This window comes from Pongo abelii, chromosome 17 (assembly GCF_028885655.2).
Source record: "Pongo abelii isolate AG06213 chromosome 17, NHGRI_mPonAbe1-v2.0_pri, whole genome shotgun sequence".
Lineage (NCBI taxonomy): Eukaryota > Metazoa > Chordata > Mammalia > Primates > Hominidae > Pongo > Pongo abelii.
In genome coordinates this window covers 62,960,455-62,988,289 of record NC_072002.2, presented here as the reverse complement: position 1 = coordinate 62,988,289, position 27,835 = coordinate 62,960,455, and the positions used below count along the sequence as shown (strand labels likewise).

At 47.9% G+C, this 27,835-nt stretch overlaps 1 protein-coding gene across 5 annotated transcripts in view; it reads left to right on the top strand.

Moving 5' to 3' along the window:
* Nucleotides 1-27,835, top strand: part of ZBTB7C (zinc finger and BTB domain containing 7C) — a 381,843-nt gene that overhangs the window by 203,013 nt on the left and 150,995 nt on the right. For 3 of the 5 annotated variants that reach the window (XM_024235901.3, XM_054537879.2, XM_054537878.2), the window contains exon 3: nt 19,900-19,961. The gene's annotated coding sequence lies outside the window, so the exon portion shown is untranslated. Of the gene's footprint in view, nt 1-19,899; nt 19,962-20,005; nt 20,573-27,835 lie in introns of those variants that run through there. The other 2 variants (XM_054537877.2, XM_063716887.1) reach the window with 2 other exon arrangements.

Below are 27,835 nucleotides of genomic sequence, written 5' to 3'. Positions count from 1 at the left end.
GGGCCCTGGGGACATTCTTCTTTCCCCTCCCTTGCTAAGTAATTGTATTGATCCAGTAGTCATTTCAGAGAGTCCCAGTTGTTATACATCCTTGCCAACAGTTGATGTTTTATTTCAGCCATTCTGGTTGGTGCAGAATATGGTCTCTTTATTTCGCATTTGCATGATCTTTTATGTTTACTCACCATAGATGAGTAAACATATAAGACTTAAAGAAATGGAAGTACTATGTTCATTAATTGAAAGAATCAATAGTGTTAAGATGTCTATTTCCTTCCTACAGGAAATTGACTTCGTTATTAATACTATTTCCTTCCTACAGAAAATAGACATCTTAACACTATTGATTATTTCAACTCATGAACATAGTACCTCCATTTCTTTAAGTCTTTGATTTCTCTTGACATTGTACTTCTCAGTATAGAGGTTATGCCCATATTTCACTGGTTTTATTTCTAAGGTAATTAATTTGTTAATGCTATTGAAAGTTGTATTTAAAAATTTTGTCTTCTACATATTGTCACTAGTCTATAGAAAATATAATTGATTTTTGATTATTGACCTTGTGTCTAGTAACCTTGCTAGATTCATTCATTTGTTCTAGTCTTGCCTGAACCAAACTGTAAACTAAGGGGTTAGATGTCCTCTAACCCCTTCTGCAGAGTGCTAGACCTCAGTAAATACTTCCTGGCTACCCTGAAAATCTTCCTACAGTGAAGAGAGGGGAAAGAAGAGTGTCCCCAGGGCCCTGGGGATCCCTGGTCATTGGTCCCTAGGCAGGTATAACCCCCCTCAAGGTTGCTCCCCACTCCACCCCCAAGCTGGGCTGCTTTTTTATTGCTCACTGTCCCTTGCCACCATTAAAATGAGTACTTACCTCTTTGCTTAGTGGCCAAGAGAAGTCAGCAGCCAAATGAGAATTGCCAGTGAGCCCAAAGCAGGCTAAATGTACACACTTCTTCTTTCCTCTGAGAGCTCCTGGCTGAGTTTCCATAGGAGCCTCTGGCATAGGCTGCAGGGGTATAGCTGGGATGTGTTGGGAGAGAGGGTGGAATTGGTACTGAGGAGTGGGTCTGTGGAGGTAACCTTAGGCCATGGAACACATAACACAACCATTTGTCAAATATTTGCCAGGGTCCTAGTCTGGGTGACTCTTTTGCTTGGTCCTCAAGAGGCATGGTCTTGTCTTTAGGAATGTTGCTGTAGATAAGGAGGCAAAGCTTAAGCTACATGAAGGGAAGGAATGTCTCAGGAGTCTGGAGGCCTGGGTTTAAGTTCTGGCTCTATCAGCAAGGAAAGCTATCAAGCTTTCTAACCTATACCTTCCCTTCCTGCATGGACCTTGTCTCCCAGCGAGATTATAAAAGGGCATTAGTCATCCTCTCCAGTTCCACCTGGCTCTGAGGCTCTCCCTTAGAAGCAGCCCAGAAGGCCAAGCAAGAGGAGGAGATGATAAGTGCAGTGAGTATCTAGGTAAAAAGATCCGTGTGGAATACGGTGGGTAGGTTCACAAGGGAGGCTGGAGTGAGAGATTGGGCATGCACGGAGTTGGGTGGGTGGAGAGGAGGAGGCCAGCTCCTCCCAGTGTGTCTGCTGTCCCTGTGAGGACCCTCTCCAGGCACATTCTATCCATCTCCCACCACCGCAAGCAGTGTGACCTGATGGAGTGGCCAAGGTATAAGTCAGAGGTGGAAGGAATGCAAAAAGGAGGGAGGCACTGCAGAGAGAAGGGGTGAGGGCCTGAGGGGGGCCCCCATCTCTCAGGTGTGCAAGAGCAGCTTCACGCTGTGGCTGATATGTGGGCCACCTGGTTCAGGATCAGGGACTCATGCAGAATGGTCAAGGATGGCTTACAGCTGTCACTGAAAAATCCCCAGGGAAATTACGGGTAGAGGAGACACCCCCTCTTCGGAGCCTCTCCTTCTCTCTACCCTGTACTGCGAAGACTGCTTGGTGGGGTGGGCGGCTGCCTGCACCTTGCACTTCTCAAGCAACTCCCATATGCCAGGCTCTGGGCTGGGTGCTGGGGATGTAAAGATGAGGGGGACACAGCTCCTGCTTCAGGAATCATTTAAAGAGTGGCGGGACAGGTGCTGTGGTGGAGCTCAGGGTAACCACAGGAACACCCAACCCAGGGGGTGGGGCAGTGGGGGCCCATGGTCCCACCTCTGAGGGAAGGTGGCACCAAAAGATTTAGCCTTAAGAAGGTCGCAAAGAAATGAAACAACCCTAAGGCAGCTCCATGGGGCAGCTGTCCCTGTTGTTGACGTTTCTGGAATATGGGTCTAGAATCAGAAGCAAAAGAGGAAGTCCATTCTTCCGCACTGCAGAACATTCCTACAGTGGACCCAAGCTGTTTTGTCTTTCTTGGCAGCTTTAAGGTTTCTCCACATAGGGTGAGTTAAGGAAAGATCACCATAGTGGAGCCTGCCAGCTTTCGGCCTGGGCCAGCCATGTCCCTGGCCACATGAGTCCAGTGGTGCCACCTCCCACATCTCCTGCAACCACCTGGAGCTGTGGCTTTGTTGACTTAGGACTGTGCTCGGAGCCACGCTGTGTGTTGTTGTGAGCCCTTAGGCCTTGGTGCATGAATTCCTGGAGTATGGGCTCTGCTGGGAAAGGGTGGGAAGACGGAGACAGTGAGTGAGGCCCCGGGCAGAAAAGGGGGAAGACTCTCATGGCAGAGGCACCAAAGCTAGGCATCTGGGCCTCCATCCTCTTGCTCAACAGAGGGTCTGACATTCCATGCTGGGAGATGTGGACACCTTAGAGGGGCTGTGGCTGGGTGAGGGTGAGAAGAGGGCGTCTTGAGGCTGCTGAATGAATGGCAAGCAGGGGAAGAGGGCAAGGCCAGGGGCATAGGTGGGGAGGTAGGAGGTGATCTCCAGCCTGGAGACTTCTGTGGAGGCAGGGGAAGGCCATGCGCAACTCCTGCGCCCTTCCTCTGCCCAGGGTTGTGGGTTACAGCTGCCATGGGACTCCTGGCTGCATGGACACTCTTTATCTCCTGGGGTAAAGCTGCAGGGGAGAGGGCACCCAGTGCGTCATGTTCTGCCTCTGCTCAGGCTGTGCCAATGTCAACAGCACTGGCCTTCTGTGTCCTCCCATGGCCTGCGTGCAGCGGGGGTGGGGTGGGGGAGGAAGCAATCACAAAGAGCTTCCCCCACACACCCATCCCCACTGAGGATCTGAGCAGAGCACAGTGGGGTACTAAGGACAGCTGGGCGGGGAGAGGTGGGGTTCCTTCGCATGTTTAGCTTGCACACCCACCCTCGCAGCCCGCTGCCACCAGGACCCTGCCCAGCTGGCTTCGTCCTGCCAGCCACTCCCCGCCCCCAGCCTGGTTTTGTCCCCCTTCTCTGTCCCACCCTGCGACTGTGCCTCCTGCTTCACTTTCTCTCACCTGGAAGGTTCCAGCATGTCCCTCCCTCCCTCAATCCTTGCCCATTCTGAGTTCCATCTCTAATCCCTCGTGACCTCTTGGCCTCAGCAGCCCCCGCTGTGCTGCACAGGCAGATACTCCAAACTCCAGCCCTGCCCATGAGGCTTTGGGCTGCCTCTCTGCATGTGTCTGTTGTCCCCAAAAGACTACAAGGCCATGGAAGGCAATGCCCATGTCCTGCCTCCTCCAAGCCCCTGCACCATTCCTGATGCACAGAGTAGCCTAGTGCCTGAGCGTGAGCAGGAAGCACTGTGGTCCCGCCCAGCAGCGTCACCCAGGCAAAGTCCCTGCTCCAACACTCAGCTCTCCACTGACCTGCCCATGTGGCTTTTAGCTAGGTGGGAACTTTCAGCAGGCCAGTTCCCCTCTGGGATTGGGAAGCGGTCAAATCATAAAGGAAGAAGACAGGCTGGTGGGCAGAAGGGAGCTTCGTGCAGCCACAAAGAGTAGTGGAAAAATTAATATAGTGGAGTCCAGATGACAGTTGGTTATGCCTTGAATTTATGCAGCTCTCTGGGTTTTTTCCGAGGGAGACTGGAACAAAGGCTGCTAGGAATTGTGGTGTCAGAGAGGGATGCATGCGCGCCTCGGATTAGAAAGAGCTGCTTTTTATTTATGCAGCCTGGTGGTGGGTGCACAGGTGTTCATTATAGTATTTTTCTGGCCTTTTTGTATGTCTGAAATATTTCATAACAAATTTTTAAAAGCAAGAGGCACCTGGGGTGGAGATAAAGGAGGTGGCTCTGGAAAGATGGAGGGAAAGAGGCAGGAGGATAGGCAGGACACCTGGAGTGTAGGTGGAGGGAGGGGCAGGCTCCAGAAACGGGGGGAAGAAGATGTGTGGAAAATTCAATGCCACGAGTCACTGGGCTCCCTCAAGAACTTGTCAGAGCATGGGACAGGGACTGTGCTGGGCAGGGCCAGAGCCAGGGGTGATGTCATCACAGGAATGGACATCAGAGGAGCCCTGATCAAGTTTATAAAGATACAAAGAATCCCCTGCTGGAGCCTACCGTCCCCTGGATTTACATCCTGGGCTATACCTTTGCTTCCCGGCATTCATGCATGTCTGTCAGAGGAGGGTTTAATTGTTGTTGATGTTGATGTTTTTTTAAAAAACAATTCTAAAGTAGGTGATTCTCCTTCTCAGCATACCTGGTGTTCAGTCTGAACATCTGAAGAACAGATCAATTGTATGTGTCATGGAGAGGGGGAAGCCGTGGAGGGGAATGATTCACTTTACAAAAATGACTTTGTACTTATGTAGCCATGTCTTTAGGGGCTTAAAGTGAGATCTGGGGTGTCGGGATGTTGTCCTGTATGGAAAGTGGAGTTCACCTGCGCAGGTGCGATGCCCACATGCAGCTGTTAGATGTTCTGCACCTGCCTGGGGCTCCAAGGGGGCGGTGCCTGGGGTGGCCCGCTTCACCCTGACCAGGGTCAGGCGTGAGCCACACACCTCAGCTTCTCCCCACAATGAGTGGGACCGTGTCTGTTGCTTTTCAAGAGGCAGGTGGGGACCTGGGCCAAGTGTCAGCTTCCCCATAGAGAGCCCATCTACTTTCTGCTCCGCCAGAGGCTGCTTGGCCCTCAGGGCCTGAGTTTAGATGCTGTTGTGTAGAGTCTGAGCTGGGATGAGGGCAGAAGGCTGATAGCCAACCTTCCCTGCACCGTGCTTCTGTGGAGGTGCAGGGTGTCTGTGGTTTATCTGAGGTAGCTCTGAATACAAGGACCCATTTCCTGTTGACGGGCATCTGTCTGCTAGAAAACTCTATCCTCCTGACTAGGTGGATTTTCATATTATTTATGAGAAAACTGCAATAGCAGCCTAGCAACTGGCCTCTGGGTCGTGATTTCACACCTGCTGATGCTTGTGGTATGAGACACTTCGTGCCTGTCCTGCTTGTGTTTGGTGTGGTGTATCAGTGATATACCACTGTGGACTGAGTCTGTCTCCAGGTAGGGGTTAGATTTGCCCTCCTCGTCCTTGCCTGGTCTGGCCTGTACTACAGACACCAGCCACACGGGCCCTTCACCAAGGCAAAATATGGAGTGTGGGTCACTAAATATGTCTGGGTTGGGTTTTCTGACATGTGAACCTGAAAGGGGCATGACCAGGTGGGAGATGTGGATGATTTGGGGTCACCGTGCCTACTCCAGAAGGGTTTCTTGCTGACTCTTCATGGTTAATTCACTCTTTAGAGTCCTTTGGGAAATCCCAGTGTCGTGCAGTTCTAAAATAGGTGTTGTATGCTGGGCTCCAAGAATACTGGCAGCCAGGGTCTATTCTCCAGGCAGGGTGGCTAAGGGTTCCTTTGCAAGTAAACTGACTGGCCCAAGAGTCAAAAAAAATTACACACACACAAATACGTTTCCTCAAATTCTCACCCGAAGTAGAGAAGTGCTAAAAGTGTCGCCACTCAGCATGCAGTTTTGAATACCTTCTTTCATTCTGAGTACAGTGCTCAAACCTGCCCTCAGCTGTAAGCAGTGTCTCTGAGTCTGGAACTTCTTGGATCATATCCTCTGGAAAATGACCAGATCCCTCCCTAATCCTCCATAGAGAAATGACCAACTTTTTAGTGTCTTACTCTTAACTATAAATGATGGTGAAGTATCAGCTGGTATTTGTAGAAAGGAAACCTCTAACAGGAGACAGAGAGAAAGAGAGAGGAGGAGGAGGAGGAGGAGGAGAATGAGGAGGAGGGGGAGGGGGAGGGGGAGGAAAAGGAAACAATTATACAACAACAGAAAAAGAGCTCGAAGGAATAGAGCCAAGCCCAGGAGTGGAAGAAAACTTCAATAAAACTGTAATTGATGTCCTCAGAGAGATAAGAGGAGATAATGCATCCATAAAGTGAGAATGGAAGGTTATAAAAAAGAAACATCCAAGGAATAAGGAATTAAACATATAATAGCAGAAATTTAAAATTCAATAGAAGATTTGAGGGAGAGAAATGACGGACTTTCTCAGAATGTGGGAAAAGAAGACAATGATTTAGAAACGAGGATTTGAAAAAATTAAGGAAATTAGGAGGGCCAGCAGTAGGAGTTCCAGAAATGGAGAATAAAACCCGAGGAGAGGAAAGTATCAGAGAAGTTATACAAGAGCTTCCAGACTGCAAGAATGAATGGCAGAGACCCACAACGGGGCACATCATTGTGGAATTTCAGAATACTAGAGATAAAGAGAAGAGTTATAAAACCTTCAGAGAGAAAAAAAGGAGGTTGCCTGCAAAAATCAGAACACAGAACAGCGTTAGACTTTCTACCAGCGTCCCTGGAATCTAGAAGATACTGGGACAGTGCCTTCAGCCTTCCAAAAGACAGTGGTTTCCAGCTTCACTTTCTATTCCTGCCAGTCAAGAGTGAGAGGAATAAAGTCGTTTCAGGTAGGCATGGGCTCACATGATGTACTTCTGATGCAGCCTTTCTCAGGTAGCTGCCAGAGGAGCATTCATGCCACTGAAACCAGAGTAAACCAGAAACAAGCATGGCGTGTAGGGTAGACAAGATAATGGACTCCCAAAGATGTCCACATCCTAATCCCCAGGGCCTGTGAAAGCCTTAGGTTACATGGCAGAAGGGATTGAAGATGGCAAATGGAATGAAGGCTGTGAATCAGCTGGCCCTGAGATGGGGAGATCGCTCTGGGTGATCAGTATGTGCTGGATTGAATCGTAAGGGTCCTTATACACAAAAGAGGGAAATGGAAGAGAGGTCAGAGGGAGGCAATATGGGAAGGGCTCGCCCGAGGTTGCAGGCTTTGAAGATGAAGGAAGGGAGCTCTGAGCCATGGAATGTGGTGGCCTCTAGAAGCTGGAAACGTCAAGGAAACAATTCTTCCTGAGAGTCTCCAGAAGGAATGCAACCCTGCCGACACCTTGGTTTTAGTACGCTGAGACCCATTCCCAACTGCCGACTTCCAGAACTCTAAGATAAGGAATCTGTGTTGTCTTATGCCACTTGGTTTGTGGAAATTTGTTAGAGCAGCACTCGAAACTGATGCAGTGTGTCTGGAGGTCCAATGCAAGACCAGGTGACAGCTGTGCACCAGGCTTCAGAGCACTTGGTCTAGGACTGGAGTTGGAAGATGGGGAACTCTAGATGGGGTGATTCTAGGAAAAAATGAAAAAGGAATGGACAGATTCCTAACTTGCTGAACTGTCTAGGAAGGGATTTTAACAGACCTGGAAGTCAGTTTATGTGTAAATAAGAGTTAAGTGCATATAAAGCCATTCTTTTTAACAATGAAAGGAAAAAGTACAATGTTACGCAAGAAGGGAAATCGTATCTTGGGCTCATCCATGAATCATATCTACCTCATCACAATACCATAAACACTGACAATTGATTTCACTAAAAATGATGGTATCAGGAAGATACAGGGAACAGAAACATGTGGTTAGAGGGAGATAAAACCTCATTTTCATTATGAGACACTAATAGATAATATCTAAAGTAGGAAATCTAGAAACGTGCAATGAACTGAACTGCGTCCCTCTATAATTCTTACGCTGAAGCCCTAGCTCCCAATATGGCTGTATTTGGAGTAAGGAAGGAAATAAGATTAAGCAAGGTCGTAAAGGTGGAGCCCTGATCCCATGGGATGAATGTCCATCTAACGAGAGACACCAGAGTGTGTATTCTCTCTGGCATGTGAGGGCGCAGTGAGAAAGTGGTATCTGAAACCAAGAGCACAGCCCTCAGCAGAAGCTCAACTGGCTGGCACCTTGACCTTGAACTCTCCCAACCTCCAGAACTATGACAGATTTCTGATGTTAAAGTCACACAGTTTATGACATTTTTGTGACAGCAGCCCTAGCTGACCAATACAGCATTTTATTTAAAAATATGTCAGTGAAGAACAGGAGAAGTGGCTTTTTAAAAATTGAGAGATATTATCTCTGGGAATTGGGGCTCAGTGTGGAGAGGGCTGGAGCAGGGGCTGCTATTTTTCATTGCTGAGCTTTTATTATTTTTGATTTTGTAAAACCATGTATATTTATCAGTTTGATTTTTAAAAGTTAGCCAATTCAAAACAATAAAAGTAATTTATTGACTTAGATAAATGAAAAGTTTGGAGGCAGGATGATCTTCAGGAGCAGTTTGATCTGGTCCCTAGTTCCATTTTTCTGTGACTAGCTCAGCATTGCTCACTGGACTTCTTATGGTAACAAAATGGCTGTAGCAGCTCCAGGCCTTGCATGCACCTTCCACATCTCCAATAGTGGAGCATCTTCCCCAGAAGTCCCCAGCAAACATCTCCTTGCATCTTATGTGACAGAATTTGGTCTGGTCACCATGGCTGGTGAACAGAGCTGAGCTGATTGGCTTAAGCCAACCATGACCCACCCCTGAAACACATTGGCTGTAGGGGCCAGGTGGTAATCTGGAATGAAATTAGCTTTCTCTTACCAAGAGGAAGGCAGAATGAAAGGCAGATGGTTCAAAATAGCAAATATTCACTACAAATATGTTCTTCTGAAGGGCATTTTCCTTCTTCTCTTCATGAGTTGCAGGTGCCTGCTAACACTGTACTTGAGATTGGTTGGTTGGTCGGTTGGGTGGTTCGTTGATTTGATGGCATTTGGGTTAAATATTGACTTTTGCTATATGTGACCCATAGAGCTGGGTCTAGAAAAAAAAGACTTTCAGAAGGGATGTTAAAAGAGGAGAGCATCCCATACAACATAAAGGATTTCGGAACATGAAGAATGAGAGATAAGTCCACTGCCACATCTTCTTAGGGGGGCATGTGCACAGCGGTGACACAATTGGACATAAACCTAGCCTCAGGAGGATGGTTTGATTGAGAGACTCCTAGACATCCCTCTGACCCCCAAATCCTTCCCCAAGCAACCTACTGCAGATGCCTGAAATTACGTATTAGAAACTCACCTCTGTAAGAAGTTCCTGTCACCTCTGGGAGAGTGGTGCATTAGGCTGTTGTCTGTTACTAAAGCTGTAAAGTTAGCTGGCCAAATCCTTCCTAGACAGCTGCAGTGGGAGGAAGTCTTGAGTGGGGATGCATGGAGGGGAAAGGTATCTGGAGAGATACAGCCCACTCCCCAAAGGGTGGAGTAGGGAAGAAGCAGCCCCAGGGGAGGACTGGACCAAGGTGGGCACACCAGCATCAGATCCTTAGTCTCTGGAGAAGTAACCTTCCTAGGTCTGGATAAGGAGGGCACTAGATGCCCTCTAAACTGCAATTAACTGTCTTGCCAAATTTACCAGCTTTCTCCATTCCCCCTGACTGATACCCACAGCTAGAGGAACACTTGGGACAGGAAGGCTGCTGTCCAAGATGTCCACCATGTCTGCTCCCACCAGCTGAGCCAAATGCTTTCCTGGAGGCAGCTGGGCTTCGTTCCCAAACCTGTTTATGCCAGTGTAACTTGCTATTGTAATTATGCAATTTAATTAAATATTATACAAGCCAATTAAATACTGTTGCAAAAAAAAAAGAAGAAGAAAATATTTTTATGAAAACTAAGTTGAAACTTTGGAAAGACTCACAAAAACATTTTTGAGTCATTTTGAGTCACTTTTTTAAAATGCTGTTGAGTTAGGTGTGGGTGAAACAACTGCGGAAGGTTGTTGGGGAAATATCAAAAAAATCTAAGGAGACTTTTTACACTCAGATTATTTTGCCAATGTATTTAATTTGTCATTCAACTGGAAAAAAACCTGAAACTGGAAATTGTAGGCAATGCCATATGTATTAGTCTGTTCTCACACTGCTAATAAAGACATATCTGAGACTTGGTAATTTTATAAAGAAAAAGAGGTTTAATGGATTCACAGTTCCACATGGCTGGGGAGGCCTCACAATCATGGCAAAAGGCAAAAGAGGAGCAAAGTCACGTCTTACATGGCAGCAGGCAAGAGAACATGTGCAGGGGAACTCCCCTTTATAAAACCATCAGATCTCATGAGACGTATTCCCTATCACAAGAATAGCAGGGGAAAACCCACCCCCATGATTCAATTACCTCCCACCACATCCCTCCCACGACACGTGGGGATTATGGGAGCTGCAATTCAAGATGAAATTTGGAAGGGGACACAGTCAAACCATATCACCGTATGAGTATGATTTATGTAAGAAATAATAATAGAAACAATTTACCAAAAAATAGAAAGTTAAAAGACCTTAATGTTACATCAAAAGTTTGGTGAATGAATGTACAAGTATATATTAAAGGTTAAAATCTTTCAGGTAGCTAACTAGTCCAGACAGCTAAGAGGGCCCCTACCATAGTATATTTGCCAGGGCTTTAGCTCCTAGAAACTCACTCTCACTTCTCTGAATCAGAGGCTGGTATGCAGAGATTACATTTTTGGGCCACAGATGCTTAGTTGGCTGAGTTTCCCAGAGCTGGCAAAATTGGGAGTAGCCAAGGGGAAGCAGGGATGGGGATGACTTCAGCCTGAGCCAGTCCCTCTGCCCCCTCCCCACTCCCAGATGTGTCTCTGCAGGGCCCGAACAAAATGCTGCACTCCAGCCCCAACTCCTCCTCATCTGTTCTCCCTTCCCCACGGCTATCCAAAGACTCAAGACCAGAGTCAGCTGGCTGGCATTTGGGGTTCCTCAGCTGCCCTCCTGGCTGTATTTCCTGGTCCTCTCTGCACATGTCATCTGCTCCAGCCAGACCTGGTAACTCACTGCCCTGGTGATGCTGAGCCTGTCCCTGCCTCTGCAGTGTTGCTAAGAATCTCCCCTATCTAGACTGCCCTTCACCCCTGTCTCTCCAAATCCTCCCCATCCTGCAAGCTTCTGCTTACTCTGCTGCCCCTGGGAGCCCTCTCACATTATCTCCTGAGCTTACTGGGCATGATCACCTTGCTGCACTTAGTTCTCACCAGGGTTCACTGGCCTAACCACACCTCCCCCCAGCTATGAAAGTGGAGTCCTTCTTTAGCCCCTTTCTAGATTTTAGTTCAGACAACCCCCCCAATATCACCACTCTGCATGAATGCACATATTTCAGCATGGATGCTCCTGCAATGGACAGAGAGCTGCAGGATGACTTAGAAGCTGGTGTGAGAGACCCCTCCTCCCCTGGCTGTCTGGGCAGGGGGTAGGGTGGGGAAGGAGGAGGAAGTGGGGGATGGGAGATGGGGCTGGGCCTCGTTGCCTTCTCAGTAGCTCTCTGCTGGCAGCCCTTGCTCAGATTCGCCCAGCTCCAGGAGTACTTCCCCGAGTCTAGAAAAAATAAAGTGTACGTGACGAGCAGAGGACCCAGATTGGGCAGCCAAAGTAGGGAGATGAAGCCTTTGTTCCTTGGACAGGCTCATCTGTCCTCCCCTCCCCTGGCCCAGGCCCCACTGTTGGCCTTGGCTCTGGGCTCAGCCCTCCCTCTTTCTTAGGGCTATTTTAAGATTCTAGGCCAAGGTCACAGAAATGTGGACTTCTAAGGGGCTGTCACCCCAGAGCAATGACTGAAGGAGGATTCCATTATCTCAGCCACACACAGACACAACCTCCCCCACTCTCTCTGAATCACACCATGGCTTCATGCCCTGCTGGCTAGGTGGCAGGGAGTAGATCCCAGCTGACCCTCCATAAATGCTTGCTGGGCTTCCCAGAGGCACCCCCACGATGGGTCCCTGGACCAAGGGGCTTCATTCTGCTTCTGTCTCCACACTGACGAGGCAGGATGCTCAGAGATGACTCCACGCGCCTGCCACCTTGTTTCAGTGGATCCTGGCCTCTCCACCCTTCCCTGCAGGAGCTGGTGAGTGTCCATCCTGCTGGGGAGGGAAGCAAAGCAGAGCAGGAGCAGCCAGGGGAGTCACCTCTAAGATATGCTCTCAGCGCTGCGGCAAGTGCCCCCATTAACAAACACAAGGTTTCTCCTATGGCCTGTTCCTTCCACCTGAATTCTGCTATTCATTTTGTTCAGCAAGTACTCTGTTGGGAGGTTGGGTAAGGGGCTTATAATCAGATTGGTTTTTTTGGTTGGGGGAGCAAGAGGCATGCAAATAATTACTATTTAATTCAATACCTGTTTATTGAACACCTACTGTATCTGGTGTTGGGAGTATGGGGAATAGGAAAAGGCTGGGCAGAGTCTAGCCTCTAGACCTGCGAGGATGGGGCTAAGTCTATTATAGACCTTCCCTCTGGAAGTCAGGGAGAGTGTGCCTGGCCTGGGGTGTATTCTCAGAAAGAGTGAATTAAGAATAGAATCACTGCCTAATAGCCAGAGGTGCCCGGGTTGCTGGGGTGCACAGCCCTGTTTGCATCACCAGCTGGAGGCCCTGCTGGCCTCCCCACTTGACTTTCTCACACTGTCTCTAACATTTCGGCCAGACATCGTTGCACTTCAGGTTGGGAGGATCATGCAGGTCTCACAGTCCTCCTCCAAGTCCCCAGCATGGGGCCTGGGAGTCCAGTGGGGACTCAGTGATGCCCTGTACTTATTGGCACCGAGCATTGTGTTTTGAAATGGTTGATTTTTTTTTAATTAAGAAACTTTATTATTTAGAGCAGTTTTAAATTTATAGAGAAATTGAGCAGAAAGTACAGAGTCCTTACAACATATCCCTTTGCAATACCCTCCCTCGCCTTGTTTCTCCTATTATTACCACCTGGCATTAGTGTGGCACATTTGTTATAATCGATGACGCAATATTGACACATTGTTATGAACTAAAGTCCATCATCCACTGGGTTCAGTGGCTCACGCCTGTAATCCTAGCACTTTGGGAGGCCAAGGCAGGCAGGTCACCTGAGGTCCGGAGTTCGTGACCAGCCTGGCCAACATAGCGAAACCCCATCTCTACTGAAAGGACAAAAATTAGCCAGGCGTGGTGCCACGGGCTATAGTCCCAGCTACTTGGAGGCTGAGGCAGGAGAATCACTTGAACCCGGGAGATGGTGGTTGCAGTGAGCCAAGATTGCACCACTGCACTCCAGCCTGGGTGACAAAGCAAGACTCCATCTCAAAAAATAAAGTCCATCACCAACCGTTTACACTGGAGTTCACTGTCCATGTTGTACCATTTTATGGGTTTTGACAAATGCATAATGTCATCTATCCACCTTTACAGTATCACGCAGAATAGTTCCACTGCCTTAAAAATCCTCTGTACTCTGTCTATTCATCACTTCCTCCCCCAACCCCTGGCAACCACTGATCTTTTTACTGTTTCCATAGTTGTGCCTTTTCCAGAATGTCATATAGTTGGAATCAGACAGTATGTAGCCTTTTCCAATTGCCTTCTTTCACCTGCTTTCATGTTTTTTAGTAATATGAATTTAAGTTTCCTCCATATCTTTCTGTGGCTTGATCGCTCATTTCTTTTTATCGCTGAATTATGTTCTTTTGTCTGGATGTTCCACAGTTTATTTATCCACTCAGCTACTGAAGGACAGCCTAGTTGTTTCTGGTTGTTGGCAATTATGAATAAAACTGCTATAAACATTTGTGTGCAGGTTTTTGCGGGGATATAAGTTTTCAAATCGTTTGGTAAATACCTGAGAGTGTGATTGCTGGAGTCTATGGTAAGCCTGTGTTTAGCTTTGTATACAACTGCCAAACTGTCTTCCTCAGTGGCTGTACCATTTTGCATTCCAAGGGTGGTTGATTTTAATATTGGAGATAAAGCAAACTGCAACCCATCAAACACAGCCTCTGAAGGATCCTGGGAGGGGCAGCTACTGCCTCCCTGTCACTGCAGACTCTCAGCTGAACAACCCCCAGGCCTCTCAGGACTGAGGCTGGCCCACCTGCTGTGAAAGCTCAACACACCAGGCCTTGTTCTCACCAAGCGCTGGGCTTCCACTAGCCCCAGAAGTACTTTCTCCAGGAATGCGGTCAGCTATCATTTATGTGCCTGCCCCATGCGAGGCACTGAGGACTGAGCAATAAGCATAGTGGCTCAGTGTCCTCCAACCGCCACCATGGAGCTCACCTCCCAGGGAAAAGCCAGCCTTGCTGGCCCCAGCTGAGGTCCTGCACCAAGTGTTTCTCCTTGTTCTTTTATTTAATTCTTACTTCAACCTTGTGAAATAGGATGTAGGTAGCATTATTATGCCCCGTTTGCTGGTAAAAATCTGACACAGAGAGAAGTTAAGTCACTCACCCAATGTCACACAGCTGGTCGATGGCAGGGCCAGGCTGCCTCTGAACCACCAAGCATTATGGCCTCCTGGGAGCTATAGACCCTGCCACAGGGCCCATGACCTGGCCTTTCTTCCAGCCACAGACACTCCCTGAGGGGTGGCCATGTGCTCATCTTCCACCTGCTGGAAGGTCAGAGGAAGCAAAGCACAGCCTGTCCCTACCCTCCCACCTCTGCAAGGTGGGTGTGTGCAGGCCCTGGGCGGGGAGTTTGGGAACCTGACTTCTGCTGTTGTCTTTAGTGTGCTCAAGGCAAGGTATTTGGCCCCACTGGGCTTCCGTGGCCTTGGTTGTAAAGTGAGAGATTTGTACGACTCCCCCAAGCATGGGACTTTTTTTCCCCAAAAGAGGCTCCAAGAAGAACAATACCAATTTTGTGTCACATGCTGATTGTAAGTGCTGTGCCAGAGAAAGGTTAGTGCACATTGGGCGGTGGGGGGAAGATGTCATGAATTTGCCTCAACTTTCAAGGCCTCTCTACAAAGGCTGTTGAGAGGAGGGGTCTTTAGCAATGGGTGAAAAAGCCGTGGACAGCAAGGCTGTGTCTGCAGTGGGCTCTGCACTGTGCTCAGCTCGGGGCCTGCCTCTCTGGGGTGCCTTGGGCCTCCCATGCACTGAAGCCCACAGTCGCTGTTTCATTCTAGGCATAAAATCCCACTGTCCCCAAACCATCCTGTCTAGTAGCTGTTCCCTTCTGAATGATGTTATGCAGGCTAAATTTCATACTAAAATCACAAGTCACATAGGTACAGTTGCAAAGGGCCCCCGAGTTCATGGGCTTGGTTTGAGCACTGCTTCAGTGTCTGCTAGCTGGATGACACTAAGACAATTGCTCAGCTCCTCTGTGCCTCCATCATCTTGTCTATAACCCTCCTGCAAGGAGTTGGCAGGCAGGATTCACACCTTTTCATATCTGCATCCCCAGCAGGTACTCAACAAATGTGTTGAATCTATTCTACCTACCGATACATACGTGGGAAAAGACTTCTTTAATCATAAACCATCATATAGTTAATATCAATGGTAATGTTAAGATTAGTATTAATGTTGTTCCTTATGGAGTCTTGATTCATGCTTAGTTTTCTTCTTGCTCCTAATAATCCAGGCCAGTCTGGAGGTAGGGGCAAGAGTGTTTGTGGCCACACATTCACAGACAGACATTGCACTCCCACCTTCCCAGCATCTGCCCACACCCAAGGCAGAGAGAACAGGGACGGATGATGATAGGGAGAGAAAAGGATGTCGGGAAAAGCCTTGGCCAACAGCACTCTGGTCAAGGGCCAAGTGTTTCTCCCCACGACAGCAGGTTGGAGCCAGAGCCCCTCCACTCCGCTCCCTGAATGCTGCTTCCATTTCTCACCTGTCGGGAAGAGCTAGGAGCATCTGTCCCGCAGAGGCCAGCCTTTGACAGACAGCACTGGCTGGTCACCGAGCCAAGGACTGGAGAGACAGAGCTTGGATGATGCCCTCCTGCCCCTTTCCAGCCATTTTTGGAGATTTAAGAAAACAAGTCATTAGTCTTGAGTATTTCTTAACGATCTAATGAGAGCAAGGCGAGCCAGGTCGTCGGGATTGAGAGCACCCAGGTCAGGGCCTGGAAAGGCACCTGAAATGATTAAGAACCTTGTTCTGGCTGCAGAGGTGTGAACTCATGCCGTATCTATCCAAGGCGAGGGGCACCTGGAAGGATGGGTGGGGGAGAGGCAGTAACTGCTAACTTGGAAGGTCACTAGCTAATTTCACATTCCTAAAATCGAATCATAATTTTATTTTTCTAAGTTGAAAGAACCTTTGAGACCACTCCCTTGTTTTGCAGATGGGAAGACAGAGGGGACGAGGCTTGTCCAGAACTCCTGTCAGTCTCCACCTGTCTCCAAAGCCTGGATTTTTTTTTTTCTTTTTTAATTGTAACATTATTTTTTGAGGCTTAAAGTACACTCCAAGAAAAAAATCCAGGGCATAGAAAAAAAATTACCTATGCTATTTATTCACTCTCACTTGGAGAAGCTGTTAGCTCTAATGACCTTTCCAAATTAATAAAATCTGTAAATGCTCAATTGTTTATTGCACACATAGAGTTACACCTCTAAGTGACTGGAAGGAACTGAGCGTTCACCTGGAATATTTAGCTCCAGGGCTCTGCAGCCAGCAGTCATGCTTTGTGCCCTGGGCTGGAGAGCTATGGTTAGAATTCCCTGAGAAAGGAGGCAAGGCAATCCGGCAGCCATGGTGTGCTCAGCCCTGAGCTACAGCCTGTGGTGGACAAAAAATGTTAGCAATAATCATTGCTCAGGGTTCCTTTCAGGGACTTATTAGAAGAGACCAGATTTTCAGACAAGAACATAAGATAGTACCTAAGAAGTGATTGATTATGGGCTGTGGCATTCAGAGAAAGTACAACTGGGAGGGATCTGGAAGGCTTGATGAGGGAGGTGGACTTTGATGTGGACCCAGTAGAAAGAGTAAAATTAGCTCAGATGGGCACAGGAAGGGGCTTTCTAGGCGGGGGCATGAGGTGAACAAAGGGTAACAATGAGAGTGTAATAGGAGCCCAGGTTCCCGGTGGGGAGAGCAGACAGGGGACACAGGGATAGGACTGGTTAAGGGGAAGGAGGCTGAGTTCTGGAAGGTGATGGTGTTTGGACTTCAAGAGGTGGGAACAGGAGAATCCTGTCTCTCAATGCTCAGACCCCTCTCTCTGTCTGAGGCCACATTGCACAAACACCATGCTTATGAGCCATGGGCTCTGATATAGTTTGGCTGTGTCCCCACCAAAATCTCATCTTGAATTGTAACTCCCATAATTCCCACATTCTGTGGGAGGGACGCGGTGGGAGATAATTGAATCATGGGGCCGGATTCCCCCATGCCATTCTTGTGGTAGCGAGTGAGTTCTCACGAGATCCGATGGTTTTATAAGGGGCTTTTCCTCCTCTTCACTCTGCATTCTCCTTGCTGCCACTCTGTGAAGAAGGATGTGTTTCTTCCCCCTCCACCATGATTGTAAGTTTCCTGAGGCCTCCCCAGCCATGCAGAACTGTGAGTCAATTAAACCTCTCTCCTTTATAAATTACCCAGTCTCAGGTATGTCTTTATTATCAGTGTGAGAATAGACTAATACAGGCTCCCTGGCCCAGTCACACTGTCCATTATGTCCTTTGGTCCCAGTGAGTCTCCCTGTCCAAGCTTGTGAATGACACAGGCCACTCTGACTTCCAAAATGAAGACGGACTGAAGTCTTGCAGAGAAACAGTGTGGAGGTGCATGCTCTGCTATTGTTGCAGGGGGATTTTTATTTTAACCATTTGTTAAGTGTGTACTTCATTGAGTACATTCACACTGTTGTGCAATCATCACCACCATCCATCCTAGAACTTTTACATCTTTTCAAACGAAGCTCTGTCCCCATTAAACAATAACTCCTCATTCTCCTCTCCCCGCCCAGCCCCTGGCAACCACCATTCTACTTCCTGTCTTTTTTTTTTTTTTTTTTTTTTTGAGACGAGGTCTTGCCGTGTTGCCCAGGCTGGAGTGCAGTGGCGCCATCTCGACTCACTGCAAGCTCCGCCTCCCGGGTTCACGCCATTCTCCTGCCTCAGCCTCCCAAGTAGCTGGGACTACAGGCACCGGCCCCCACACCCGGCTAAAGTTTTGTGTGTGTGTATTTTTAGTAGAGACGGGGTTTCACCGTGTTAGCCAGGATGGTCTCAATCTCCTGACCTCGTGATCTGCCCACCTCGGCCTCCCAAAGTGCTGAGATTACAAGCATAAGCCACCATGCCCGGCCTTCTACTTCCTGTCTTTATGGATTTGACTTCTCTAGGTACCTCATATAAGTGGAATCATACAGTATTTGTCTTTTTGTGACTGGCTTATTTCACTTAGCATAATGGCCTGGAGGTTCATCCATGCTGTGTAGCCTGTATCCGAATTTCCTTCCACTTTAAGGCTAAATAAAATTCTGCTGTATGTATATACCACGTTTGTTTATCCACTCTTCTCCCAGTAGACGTTTGGCTTGCCTCCGTCTTTTGGCTATTGTGAACAATGCTGATGAACGTGAATGTACAGATATCTGCCCCAGACCCTTGAAGGAGGATTGAGCTTTTTAAAAACAAAGTGCTTCCAGCTTTCAAATGATCAGAGCTGATCTGCTGGCCCTCACTGCTAAAGCTCCACAAGGAGCAGATTGCCAGCTTGCCACTGCTTGTGTGCTAAGACCCTCCTCCCTTGAGCAGAGCTGTACAGTATCCTCTGCCAGGGACATAGATCGAAGGTGGCCTCTCGCACCCACCCCTTTCCCCATTCCGAGCTAGGCTGCTCAGTCTGCACTTCAGCCAGTGTCAAGGCCTCTTTGCCTTCCCTTCTTATCCTGAAGTGCATCAGTCATGTCAAATTTGTCCCTCGCTGAGGTAGCAAATGCTTTGTGCCCTTGCTTGGTAAGTTCTTTCCCCCACCTTCGAAAACGTATTTAGCCACGATTGTAAAAGCCAAGTAAAATCACTCATTAACAGTCTCCCCTCCTGTCCAAGGAGCTCCCCACTTCCTGACTCCCTCCAAAAATCCACGTATACATCAGCAGAACTAAAGGGCATCCTGTCTTGAAGCATCACTGCCTCTGGGCATTAATTGCCCAGACTCACATTACAACACATTACAGTGGTGACACACTCAGGCGAAATGCAGGAGAATTCACAGTTCAGGTTAGCGTTGTCATTAACTCAAGTCTTTGGTGTCAACTCCCTCCTGCCCCGAACGTTCCTGCCTAGCCTTACAGTCAACCTCCCCAATGCATTTTCTGGCCTTTGTTGGTTTGTGTCAGCTCTTGAACATTATTTAAATGTAGTTTGGGGTCCATGAATGCAATTACCATTGTGTTATTATTCAGAGCCAGATTGTTAAGATGCAGGCAGCTGTACAAGGAGATGCCCTGTGCTGTGAGGTCCAATTTAGGAAGGCCTTCCGAGCTGCATGCGCAGGGTTGCTAGGCAACCCCATGCTACAGAAGTGGAGGCCTCACTCCGGAGTGGGAAGAAGCCGGGGCGCCTTCAGGGAATTGGAGGCAGTGGTCAATCTGAGACTGGCACAGCGCCGGGGAGGGAGAGGGAGGTGGCGTGGGCCGAGCCCACGGGCCTGGAGAGGTGGAATCCTGCGAGGAGCGAGGGGCGCCCACCCAACTAGCATGCGGTGTGCCTGGGGAGGGGAGAGTGCTGCTGGGAGTGAGAACACAGAGAAGGTGCAGAAGCCTGAGGTCGGCCAGGAAACTGCTGAGGATACCCAGAGCAGATGCTAATATGATTCTCCGTCCCTTTCTTCTCTTTGCAGGAAATGAGCAGATTTGCAGAAAAACTAGTGTCCTGAAATTTAAAACTAAGGCATCGGTGCTTGTGAGTATGAATTTTGCTTTTTTAGTTCTGTGGCTTAACAATGTTCCTGGGAAGTGGGTGGATTTCCCTGTTAGGGGAAAAGAGCATGACCTGGATGGGATCAGCTTTTGGTTCTTCTTCTGGAAGGTTCCTCCCTCGGGGTGGAGCTGAACACAGGAATGTAAGGCATTGAGTTGAAGGAGGGTGGTTTGAACCCTGGCTCTGCCCTCTAAGTGGAGAATGTTCCCACTGGCTCATGAAAGAGTCACTCCCTTGACTCGATTGCTGTGCGGGAGAGCAGAACTCTAGAAAAAAGAGAGATGTGCATTTTTTTTTTTACTTGGGGCCACAAACAGTTTGTACAATTCTAAATTTGCTTCTAGGTTGACCCCCTATTCAGAACAGTAAATTCTCACAGAGGCCGTTTAACAGTGTGTTAAACTAAGTGCAGTCACAGGAACCAATCCATTAATCAATCTGAGAATGTCATTAATCACCAGGTGCCAGGCAGTACCTGGAGGCTCTGGGAAATCCACGAGAAGCAGCAGGCATTGGTTCTGTTTTGGAGGAGCTTTCAGTCCAGTGCGGGAAGAGAAGACACCTGCATATGAGACAAAGAACTTTATGACCAGGTGTGTGCGCCAGCTCTGGCTGGCATGGCCCGGGTAGAAATGCTAGGGATGGGAAATGGTTAGGGAAGGCTTCCTGGAGAAGGAGAGGCTTGAACTGGACTGATGGAGGAGGGAGGCCATTCTGGAAGGAAGGAACAGGGGTGGATGCCTATGTGGAGGATGGTGTAGGCATGGGTCTGAGGGTGGGAGGGGAGAAGATGCTGGTGAGGTTGGACAGGGCCAGGTGCTGGAGGGCTTTGGCATGGCTTCAGGAATGGTCTAGATGCAAAGAATCAGGATGGAATAAAGGATTCTTCACATATGTAAATAAAATTTAATTTCTGCCTGTTTGTCGGCCACTCCATGATATGAAAATGGCTGCATGAATTTTTCACAAACTTGAGGTTGTATTTGAGATCAGTGTATACACTGAGTAGATTACAGGAAATCTACATTGGAGATATTCCCTTTGTCTCAGAGAGAGAGAGAGAATGAGAAAGACACAGAGAGAGAGAGAGAGAGAAAATTCTCCACACAGCTGCAGCCAAGGGCCACCAGAGCTCTGTGAGGCCAGTAATGGGGCCACATTTTGAGCTCCTGGTGGACAGTCACCAATACAGCACTCCCAATTGTCTACTTGCCTTTCCCCCAGAGCCGCTTCTCACACAGGGAGCTCTAGGTACTGTGCTCAGGATGAGGGGCAGCTGGGATATATTTATTTAATGATGATTAATTAATATTTGTCCCAAGCAAGCAGGAGAAGGTAGCTAGTTATAAATCTCCATAACAACAGCCAGTATTCACATTGGATGAGCAATTCGCAGCACTCTTGATGGTACTGCCTCATAGGTGCTTTACAAAGGCTCTGTCCAGTATTCCCATTTTGCAGATGAAGAAACTGAGGCTCAGAATCATTCAATATTTGCTCTAGTTTGCTCTGCTAGTAAGTGGTAGAGCTGCCTAAGACATCCACACTGACTTTCCACTGCACATAACTCGACATTGCTTTGATTGTGCAACAGGTCCTTTTGGCTTAGCCCTTGCCTCCTTCTTATTCATCCTGGGGAAGAAGAGTCATTGTTGTGCTGCCCATGGGGTCCAGTTGTCAGAACTCTATCTGTTCTGGATGTCCATGTTTTGCTGTTGCTGGCTTTCGTGGGCTGTATTATGTCAGACTGGTGGTCTTCGGCAAGGCAGGAAGGTGGTTATGGTGCTGCCTTCAAGGAGGAAGGCTCACGTGTGCTTCCAACTCCTGGGACAACCCTCTGAAAAGATGCTGGAGGGCTTCATTTTGAGCCGCTGGTGACTGACTTAGGTTGGGCTTCCTAGAAGCAGAGCCTGAGTCAGTTTTCAGTGGGATGTGATGTATCCAGGGAGAGCTCTTAGGAAACACTTGTCAAGGAGAGAGGGAAGCAAGGTAAAGAAGCAAGAGCTGAGTGGGAATGTGGTCTCAGGGCAGGTCTCCCTGGGTCTGGTCCACATCAACTGCACTGCAGTGATATCTGACTTGGAGGCAAGGGGCAGGGCTTGTGTGTCCCCTTATTTGTCAGCAGCTGCCCCCAGAGTGTTGCTGGTGGTGCAGCCTCCAAGGCATCACCTCAGCCAAGAGCAAGGACCCAAGAATGTCATGAGTGAAAGCTGTGTGCCACACTCAGCAGCTGGGGAGTGGGTACAGAGACCTGGGCAGGGCATCAATTGCTTTTATTCTCATGCCTGCAAGCACCACTCTTGTCAAGACAGCCAAATGTCATTTTCACTGACCTGGCAGTAATTTTCATTGCAGTAAGCTTGTATTTTGGGAGTATGGGTATTAAAATAGAAATCAATGCCGAAGTCTGTTTTTTTAACTGAAAATAACATGTGCTTTTTTAACTGGAATTTTATTCTTAACAGACAGTATCGTCTCATGGCTCTAAATTCAAAAGTACCAGAAGGTATATTGTAAAAAGTCTCCCCTCTACCTCTGGCCTCAAGCGGGCTCCTGTCCTAGAGACAACCAATATTGCCAGAGTTTTGTGTTACTTTCCAATGATAGTCTACAACCAACAAGACTGTGGTTTAGATTCCAAAATTTTGGTGAATCTGATGCAGTATAGAAAGGTGCCACCTTCTTGGGTCTTTAGAGTCAGCAGTTGGGGTTATTCCAGAAGGGACTGAGCTGAAATAGGCCTTTTCTTTGGAGAGGGAGCAATTAATAGCCTGATTCAGCTCTCAGTGGAATGTTTAAAATGCATAAGAACTTTAAAAACGTTTTCAAACTCTTTAGAGTTACTATATAAACAATGGATATAGGAATTGCAAATTATTTTTACTTCTAATTGCAAATAATAAATTATTTCTATTTCTCATTGTAAATAATAATTATTATTTAAAGCAAATTATACATAAAATTTAAATTATTATTTAAAGGAAATTATTTGAGATACCGCATGACAGCCCCTGGAATTCCCAAATATTTAAAATAATTTAAAATTTCACTAACTTCACTATTTAGTGCAAATTATTGAGGTCTCCCTGCATTTATTATCTGATGTCATTTGCATATTGTGTATTCTGTTTCCAAAGTGCATTTAGATTTCCTGCATTGTCAGCACCGTGTGAGTTTTCACTGTGGTTTCCTTTTATGAAGTGACTTGACTATAATTTGGAGGTACTTCCTCAACATAGGATCTGGTCCAAGATGGAATGGGTTCTTTTGGTGGTGAGCCCCCTCTGGTAGAAGGGGCTGAAACAGGAGCTAGGTCATCTGTCAGCACAGCTACACAGCTGATCCACACTGCCTGACAACAGGCTTAGAAGACGTCTAAGGTCCTGTCATAGCTGAGTCTCCTCTGTGCATCTTTGGTATCATCATGGCCTTTTTAGGCCATTTACCTCACTTGAATTCCAGGCTGTGGGGCTCACACCAGACACTTACCTTCTGAAGTTTGGTCTTGAATGCTCTGTTCAATGCCGGTATACATTTTCCAAATTGAGCTTATTTTATAATCGTGTAGGCCTGGCAGATATGTTTTTCTCTTGCAAGCAAGCTCCCTTCTTTCAGTTCTCCTTCATGTTTACACTCTCTCTCAGGTTACAAGAAAATCCTCTAATTTGTTCATGACCTGTTCCAGCCCCGAGACAGATGTTGGTGGCACCCCCATGAGGCAATGAAAAAAAATCTCATTTCCGTTCAAGAAATAGAATCATTATCTTGATTGAAATAATATCTTTCCTCAACCTGCAACCAGATAAAGCATCAAATTGGTGGAGTTTCCTTATCACTACACAGAGTTTGCAGGACACAGAATAATGGCCTGTCAGCTGCCTCTGGTGGGGTGGGTGCTGTAATACAGAACCCACAGCTCCTGGCCTGGTTTGGATTATACGATGTCTGGTACAATGTAAAATAATTCAATTAATGACAAATATCATTATATTAAAAGGAGAAGGTAGCGTAGACCCTAAAACAGAGTAAGCAATAAATGCAGCTACAACTATTATAGTGGTTGTTTTTAGTAGACACATCTAACATGCATAGGCAATTGTGGGGGTGACTGAAAGGTACAGATGTTTATATCCTTTAAGGATGTGAGTACTCTGGAACCCACAACCCCACTAGGCCTAAGATTCCAGGGCTTCAGTGGGATTAAGGGGGTGACTGGGCTTGAGAAGGTGGACGAGGTCCTAGTTTTGGGTAGCAAACAGGACAGCCAGAGGGCAGTAAGCCAATATATTTGGGAAGGGAGCTGAAAGAGCTGTGGGTAGGGAGGCAGGGGGTCTGGGTTCCAGTCCTGATTCGCCGTCATTGTCATGCAGCTTTGGGCTCTTGGGGCCTCAGTCGCCTGTTTGTTCAGAAAGGATAACATGAGGGTATCAGAAGAAGGAGGCAAGGCAATGTTTGTGCAAAGCCCAGGATATTGGCTGTACCTTTGATCCTTCCTGTCCCTTGTCCACTGAGTGGGGAGGCTCTGCTACAGCCCAGGCAGGTCTGCCAGGTGGTAAAATGCTGATTCCTACAAACACTCTTTTCTTATGCACTGCTTAGCTCACAGCACTCCTGCATGGAAGGTTTCCTTAGCCTTAGAGAGCAAGGGGATAGAGTGTCATATGTAGAGTGTCATATGAACAGCATTAGCTCAGAGTCCAATCCAGTCTAGTCCTCGTTATCTGCTTGCCCCATGGTTTGGCCTCAGTTCCCTCTTCTATGAAGATAAAGGGGTGACTCAAGGATCTCAGTGGCTCACCTTTCTAAGCAACTACTCTGTAACAGGCACTATTTCAACCATTTTACATTTATTAATTAACATAATCCTCACAACAATCCTATGCATTAGAAACTTATACTATCTGCTTTTTACAAGTGAAAAGTAACAGAGAGGTTAAGTAACTTGTCCAAGATCACACAGCCAGTAAGTGCTAGAATTGGAATCTGAAGCCAAGCAGTCTGATTAGAAAACTTAAAATGGACTACATCAGGACTAAATAACAGTTCAAACAGCCTGGGCTTTCGTCAGACCCTAAACCATAATCCTATGATAGAGAGAAGCAGTAATAATAATTATATCTTTCTGATGTTCTAGGAGGCTGTAGAGATTGTTCCTACACCTGGTGGGAGGTTGAATGATATTCTGACTAAGAAAGCTGATCCTGGTAGCTCAAATCTCTTGCCATGGATCCCGTAAAAGTGTTGCTAGCTGTATATACACTGTAGAACACCAAGGTATGCGGGTCTTACCCTCCCACTTACTTGCCCTTGTCTGGCCCACCCCCCATCACCCGACAGAGCCCTCCTGGGCCCTTGGGGCTACGCTGTCTGCCAAGACTTCCCCAGAGAAGGAAACCATCCCTCCCAAACACCACCCATGCCTGCTTCATTTCCCTCTCTCCCCAGGCATGGCATAAGTGACATGAAAGCTTCTATCTCCAGACCCTTGTCTTCAAGAGGAGTGCTGGCCTGTCAGTGAGCGTGCCTGATTACCATGGTAATCACCAGCGAATGGTGTGATTTTATAATACATTTCCATCTGAAATATGAACAGGTGTGCTGGGGAAATCAACATTTATCAACAAGAAGGTCTAGGGAGATTAATATTGAATTTAGGATTGCGCAAGGAAATGGATGGAAGGAAGGAAGGAGGGAAGGAAGGAAGGAAGGAGAAATATCTTCCTTGCAGGGAAGGGAGGAAGGAAGGGAGGGAGGGAGGGAAAGAAAGAAGGAAGGAAGGAAGGAAGAGAAGGAAGGAAAGGAAAGGAAGGAAGGGGAAATATCTTCCTTGCAAGGAAGGGAGGGAGGGAAGGAAGGAAGCAGGGAAGGAAGGAAGGAAGGAGAAATATCTTCCTTGCAGGAAGTAAGGGAGGGAGGGAAGGAAGGAAGGAGAAATATCTTCCTTGAAGGGAAGGGAGGAAGGAAGGAAGGAAGGAAATAAGGAAGGAAGGGAAGGAGGGAGGGAGGAAAGAAGGAGAAATATCTTCCTTGCAGTGAAGGGAGGAAGGAAGGAAGGAAGGGAGAGAGGGAGGGAGGGATATCTTCCTCGCAGGGAAGGAAGGAAGGAAGGAAGGAGAGAGAAATATCTTCTTTGCAGTCAAGGGCATTCCAGCCTGACTTCTGACCACTCCCCCAACAGATGCTCCTTTCCTGTCCCTCCTGAGATGGTCTCCCACCCTGGCTTCCAAGCTGGTCACTCACATTCCTCCCGGCTCTTCCCTTTTCTCTCTCCTTCCTGGTGCTTAACCACCTGTCCGATCCCACCAGCCCTGGGAAGCCCACCCAGCCCCCAGGAATCTCTGCCTCCTTGACCACCTGAAGCCCCCACATTCCCCACATCCAGCGCAGGAGAGTCTTTCTCCACAGCTGGCTGGAAGGCCCCCAAGTGACATGCATTCATCTGCTGTGTAACTCGGCCACCAGACACAAGCCTTGCTCAGCCATTCAGGATCCCTTATTGGTTGGGGACTCTGGTCCCATCTACAGTCCTCAGAAAAGACAAGCCTCTGTTGAGCTAAGAACTTCTCTGTTTACCTAGGGCCCCAAGTGAAAACATCAGGCCAACCTCTGGGTGGCTCTAGAGCAGAGCGCCACAGCCAGATTGGTTTGTTCCTGCTGGAGAAATGGAATTATCTGCATTATGGTATTCCTTCCAGAGGTAAGGGCAGCAGAGGGCATCCAAGGAAACGGCAAGGCAGTTTGATCTTTAAGCCTCAGGGTCCCTGGCATTGTCCCCTCCACCCACTTCAAAATCAATGAATATGAGAAGCCACATTCCTGGGACCAGGAGGGGTCTTCCTGCTGCTCCATGGCCACCCTTGGTGGGGGAGGGGTAGGGCCCCAGAAGAGGCAGCCTTGCCCAGAAGGCCCTGGCACAATGGGACACATGATGGGCTCCACGGCTTTGTCCTGGATCTGTCAGTGTCTCAGACACAGGGCAGGCCAGGGTTTTTCTGTCATTACAAGCAGGAGAACAGAATGGACCTGATAGAGGCTTCCACATGAAAGGCCTTCATCTTTACTTTCAAGTAGACAATGCATCAGAGAAGTTGCCAGACCCGCTCTGACGATGCGACAGGCATCAGCTAATATTTTGATTTTAATAGAATGAATAATAAAGAGCCCCAAGTGTCTCTCAGAACTAATTTTGAAGAACGTATTCTGCCACATGTCCCTCTAGTTGGATCAGGCTCCTAAAGAGATCATAACAAAAGGTTTAAACCAAAAAAAGAAAGAAAGGTATTCCTCCACGAACTTTTCTCTCTTTTAATTTCCTTCTTGTAATGCTTCTCACAGAACAGTAACTTATGAAAAGATGAAATGAAGTTGGAACAAGAAGCAGCAGGCAGAAGAGGCCCGAAGTGGCAGCCCTTGCTTTTGTTCTGCAGTGCGAATGGCTTCGCAGCAGATGCCCTCCCTGAGATGCCCTCCCTGAGATGCCCTCCCTGAGCATGGCAATGTGGGGCCTCCCGTGCAGACAAGTACCAAATACATTAAGGGAGAGGGCACTGCCTTCCTCCACAGGGGTCCGCATGAGTCAGGGGCCTGGCAGGAAACAGGTGGCAAACTCCAGTTCGTAGACAATTTGGAGAGTTGAGTTCAAAGGCCAGTGCCAGTGCAGGGAACTCTCAAGACCCAGTGCAGTACCCCAGGGCTGTGAACACAGGGGAGCTGTTACACCCAGGGGCACTAAAGGGGCAAGGGGAGGGAGGGGCTGCTGGAAGTAGAGACAGTGAGGGTGAGGTGGAGGGGCACCTTACCAGGGCTGTGACCTCTGGTCCAGGGATACAGCCGGTCTGAGGCCTCCCTGAAGAAAG